Here is a 6,020-nt window from a genome sequence, read left to right as displayed (position 1 = left end):
CCTGCATGGCATCTATAGTTACAACTTTGCTAACAGGTATTGTGTCAATTTAAAACTTGCAAAAGTCATTTCAAAGAATTGTCCATTTAAATACATTTACCAAATTTCATTTTTTGGGGGTAAATACAGGCAATTATATTGATAAAATTCACCTTGTCCTTGAGAGATTTACACAGTTATCAAAACATCATGCCAGGGTAAACCTACATGAAACACAGCCCTTATTTGAAGTGTTTCTAATATCCTCTATGGGAAAATGTAAGGAAAAATGATTGGAACCATTTCCGTGTTTGACCGCTATGTTTTATGGGTATTATGACTCATACTGTGGTACTCTAGCTTGCACAGTAGGCTGTACGATTCACTTTACATTTTACTACAACGCCACTGACGACCAGCAGTCCTTGTTTTTCAAAATAAGAGTTGTGGCTTGAAATTCTAAAGTTTATCCATCAGACTGGCTGCCATAAGCCTGACTTTAATAATAATGTTTTTTTAAACCCTAATTGAATATATATATATATATATATATATATATATATACATATATATATATATATATACAGTTGAAGTCGGAAGTTTACATACAGTTAGGTTGGAGTCACTAAAACGTTTTTCAATCACCACAAATTTCTTGTTAACAAACTATCATTTTGGCAAGTCGGTTAGGACATTTACTTTGTGCATGACACAAGTAATTTTTCCAACAACTGTTTACAGACAGATTATTTCACTTATAATTCACTGTATCACAATTCCAGTGGGTCAGAAGTTTAAATACACTAAGTTGACTGTGCCTTTAAACAGCTTGGAAAATTCCAGAAAATGATGTCATGGCTTTAGAAAATTTTCTATAGGCTAATTGACATAATTTGAGTCAATTGGAGGTGTACCTGAGGATGTATTTCAAGGCCTATCGTCAAACTCAGTGCCTCTTTAATTGACATCATGAGAAAATCTAAAGAAATCAGCCAAGATTGTAGACCTCCACAAGTCTGGTTCAAACGCCTGAAGGTACCACGTTCATCTGTACAAACACGCAAGTATAAACACCATGGGACCACGCAGCCGCCATACCGCTCAGGAAGGAGACGTGTTCTGTCTCCTAGAGATGAACGTACTTTGGTGCGAAAAGTGCAAATCAATCCCAGAACAACAGCAAAGGACCTTGTGGAGATGCTGGAGATAACAGGTACAAAAGTATCTATATCCACAGTAAAATGAGTCCTATATCGACATAACCTGAAAGGCAGAGCTACCAAATACTAATTGAGTGTATGTAAACTTCTGACCCACTGGGAATGTGATGAAAGAAATAAAAGCTGAAATAAATAATTATCTACTATTATTCTGACATTTCACATTCTTAAAATAAAGTGGTGATCCTAACTGACCTAAGACAGGGCATTTTTACTAGGATTAAATGTCAGGAATTGTGAAACTGAGTTTAAATGTATTTGGCTAAGGTGTATGTAAACTTCCTAATTGAAGTTTACACTCAATTAGTATTTGGTAGCATTGCCTTTAAATTGTTTAACTTGGGTCAAACGTTTCAGGTAGCCTTCCACAAGCTTCCCACAATAAGTTGGGTAAATTTTGGCCCATTCCTCCTGACAGAGCTGGTGTATCTGAGTCAGGTTTGTAGGCCTCCTTGATTGCACATGCTTTTCAGTTCTGACCACACATTTTCTATAAGATTGAGGTCAGGGCTTTGTGATGGCCACTCCAATACCTTGACTTTGTTGACCTTAAGCCATTTTGCCACAACTTTGGAAGTATGCTTCGGGGTCATTGTCCATTTGGAAGACCCATTTGCAACCAAGCTTTAACTTCCTGACTGATGTCTATAGATGTTGCTTCAATATATCTACATCATTTTCTTTCCTCATGATGCCATCTATTTTGTGAAGTGCACCAGTCCCTCCTGCAGCAAAGCACCCCCAGAACATGATCCTGTCACCCCCGTGCTTCACTGTTGGGATGGTGTTCTTCGGCTTGCAAGCATCCCCCTTTTCCTCCAAACATAACGATGGTCATTATGGCCAAACAGTTCTATTTTTGTTTCATCAGACCAGAGGACAATTCTCCAAAAAGTACAATCTTTGTCCCCATGTGCAGTTGCAAACCGTAGTCTGTTTTTTTTATGGCTGTTTTGGAGCAGTGGCTTCTTCCTTGCTGAGCGGCCTTTCAGGTTATGTCAATATAGGACTCGTTTTACTGTGGATATAGATACTTTTGTACCTGTTATCTCCAGCATCTTCACAAGGTCCTTTGCTGTTGTTCTGGGATTGATTTGCACTATTCGCACCAGAGTACTTTCCATTCTAGGAGACAGAATGCGTCTCCTTCCTGAGCGGTATGACGGCTGCTTGGTCCCATGGTGTTTATACTTGCATACTATTGTCTGTACAGATGAACATGGTACCTTCAGGCGTTTGTAAATTGCTCCCAAGGATGAACCAGACTTGTGGAGGTCTACAATTGTTTTCTGAGTTCTTGCCTGATTTCTTTTGATTTTCCCATGATGTCAAGCAAATAGGCACTGAGTTTGAAGGTAGGCCTTGAAATACATCCACAGGTACACCTCCAATAGGCTAATTGACATCATTTGAGTCAATCGGAAGCTTCTAAAGCCATGACATCATTTTCTGGGATTTTCCAAGCTGTTTAAAGGCACAGTCATCTTTGTGTATGTAAACTTCTGGCCCACTGGAATTGTGATACATTGAATTATAAGTGAAATAATCTGTCTGTAAACAGTTGTTGGGAAAATTACTTGTGTCATGCACAAAGTAGATGTCCTAACCGACTTGCCAAAACGATAGTTTGTTAACAAGAAATTTGTGGTTGTGGTTGCGCACGCAAGGTCCCCCTGCTCAAGCCAGCGCATGTCCAGGCCCGTCTGAAGTTTGCCAATGACCATCTGGATGATCCAGAGGAGGAATGGGAGAAGGTCATGTGGTCTGATGAGACAAAAATAGAGCTTTTTGCTCTAAACTCCACTCGCCGTGTTTGGAGGAATAGAAGGATGAGTACAACCCCAAGAACACCATCCCAACCGTGAAGCATGGAGGTGGAAACATCATTCTTTGGGGATGCTTTTCTGCAAAGGGGACAGGACGACTGCACCGTATTGAAGGGAGGATGGATGGGGCCATGTATCGCGAGATCTTGACCAACAACCTCCTTCCCTCAGTAAGAGCATTGAAGATGGGTCGTGGCTGGGTCTTCCAGCATGACAACGACCCGAAACACACAGCCAGGGCAACTAAGGAGTGGCTCCGTAAGAAGCATCTCAAGGTCCTGGAGTGGCCTAGCCAGTCTCCAGACCTGAACCCAATAGAAAATCTTTGGAGGGAGCCGAAAGTCCGTATTGCCCAGCGACAGCCCCGAAACCTGAAGGATCTGGAGAAGGTCTGTATGGAGGAGTGGGCCAAAATCCCTGCTGCAGTGTGTGCAAACCTGGTCAAGAACTACAGGAAACGTATGATCTCTGTAATTGCAAACTAAGGTTTCTGTACCAAATATTAAGTTCTGCTTTTCTGATGTATCAAATACTTATGTCATGCAATAAAATGCAAATTAATTACTTAAAAATCATACAATGTGATTTTCTGGATTTTTGTTGTTGAAGTGTACCTATGATAAAAATGACAGACCTCTACATGCTTTGTAAGTAGGAAAACCTGCAAAATCGGCAGTGTATCAAATACTTGTTCTCCCCACTGTATATACAGTGGGGAGAACAAGTATTTGATACACTGCCGATTTTGCAGGTTTTCCTACTTACAAAGCATGTAGAGGTCTGTAATTTTTATCATAGGTACACTTCAACTATGAGAGACGGAATCTAAAACAAAAATCCAGAAAATCACATTGTATGATTTTTAAATAATTAATTTGCATTTTATTGCATGACATAAGTATTTGATCACCTACCAACCAGTAAGAATTCCGGCTCTCACAGACCTGTTAGTTTTTCTTTAAGAAGCCCTCCTGTTCTCCACTCATTACCTGTATTAACTGCACCTGTTTGAACTCGTTACCTGTATAAAAGACACCTGTCCACACACAATCAAACAGATTCCAACCTCTCCACAATGGCCAAGACCAGAGAGCTGTGTAAGGACATCAGGGATAAAATTGTAGACCTGCACAAGGCTGGGATGGGCTACAGGACAATAGGCAAGCAGCTTGGTGAGAAGGAAACAACTGTTGGCGCAATTATTAGAAAATGGAAGAAGTTCAAGATGACGGTCAATCACCCTCGGTCTGGGGCTCCATGCAAGATTTCACCTCGTGGGGCATCAATGATCATGAGGAAGGTGAGGGATCAGCCCAGAACTACACGGCAGGACCTGGTCAATGACCTGAAGAGAGCTGGGACCACAGTCTCAAAGAAAACCATTAGTAACACACTACGCCGTCATGGATTAAAATCCTGCAGCGGACGCAAGGTCCCCCTGCTTAAGCCAGTGCATGTCCAGGCCTGTCTGAAGTTTGCCAATGACCATCTGGATGATCCAGAGGAGGAATGGGAGAAGGTCATGTGGTCTGATGAGACAAAAATAGAGCTTTTTGGTCTAAACTCCACTCGCCGTGTTTGGAGGAAGAAGAAGTATGAGTACAACCCCAAGAACACCATCCCAACCGTGAAACATGGAGGTGGAAACATCATTCTTTGGGGATGCTTTTCTGCAAAGGGGACAGGACGACTGCACCGTATTGAGGGGAGGATGGATGGGGCCATGTATCGCAAGATCTTGGCCAACAACCTCCTTCCCTCAGTAAGAGCATTGAAGATGGGTCGTGGCTGGGTCTTCCAGCATGACAACGACACGAAGCACACAGCCATGGCAACTAAGGAGTGGCTCCGTAAGAAGCATCTCAAGGTCCTGGAGTGGCCTAGCCAGTCTCCAGACCTGAACCCAATAGAAAATCTTTGGAGGGAGCTGAAAGTCCGTATTGCCCAGCGACAGCCCCGAAACCTGAAGGATCTGGAGAAGACCTGTAGGGAGGAGTGGGCCAAAATCCCTGCTGCAGTGTGTGCAAACCTAGTCAAGAACTACAGGAAACGTATGATCTCTGTAATTGCAAACAAAGGTTTCTGTACCAAATATTAAGTTCTGCTTTTCTGATGTATCAAATACTTATGTCATGCAATAAAATGCAAATTAATTACTTAAAAATCATACAATGTGATTTTCTGGATTTTTGTTTTAGATTCCGTCTCTCATAGTTGAAGTGTACCTATGATAAAAATTACAGACCTCTACATGCTTTGTAAGTAGGAAAACCTGCAAAATCGGCAGTGTATCAAATACTTGTTCTCCCCACTGTATACATTTAATGATGATATTGTGAACCTGTTTTATTTTTTTATCTCCTGTTTCAGGAAGTGATGTCACTGAGTACCCCCCATTTATTGAACCTTTCACCCCCACCTGGGGTATGGATGCCTGATGAAAACCTAAGGGTTAAAATGTTGTTATAATAAAATCACCTGGGAGCATGAGCAGCAGTGTGTGGCATTTTCCTTTTAATTTGTCATGTAATACAACTATCTAATGAGCCTAAATAACATGATCATGACCCTTATTTACCACCCACACACACACACCTCTTAGTAACTGTGTTGTAAAACCTTGTCCCTTCAGTAAGTATTCATACCATTTGACTTATTCCAAATGGTGTAGTTTTACAGCCTGAATCCAAAAAGGATTAGTTAGGGGCTGGCATTGAGGCTGCTGGAGTTGCAGGGGGTATTGTTAGAGAAACTGATCACCAGCCCGGCTGAGAAAAGTGAAAGAACACGCTACATGCAGGTGTCGCCTCGCCATGACACCAACATGTAGCTGGTTGCAACACTGGAGACGGAAGTCGCTGCCGCCATCGAAGACAGAGATGCAAAGGTGCCGATATATACAGTTATTGTCACGTTCTGACCTTAGTTCCTTTTTTATGTCTTTGTGTTAGTTTGGTCAGGGCGTGAGTTGGGGTGGGCAGTCTATGTTCTTTTT

The sequence above is a fragment of the Salvelinus alpinus genome, chromosome 5, assembly GCF_045679555.1.
Source record: "Salvelinus alpinus chromosome 5, SLU_Salpinus.1, whole genome shotgun sequence".
In the NCBI taxonomy this organism is placed as follows: Eukaryota; Metazoa; Chordata; class Actinopteri; order Salmoniformes; family Salmonidae; genus Salvelinus; species Salvelinus alpinus.
This window is presented reverse-complemented; position numbering follows the sequence as displayed.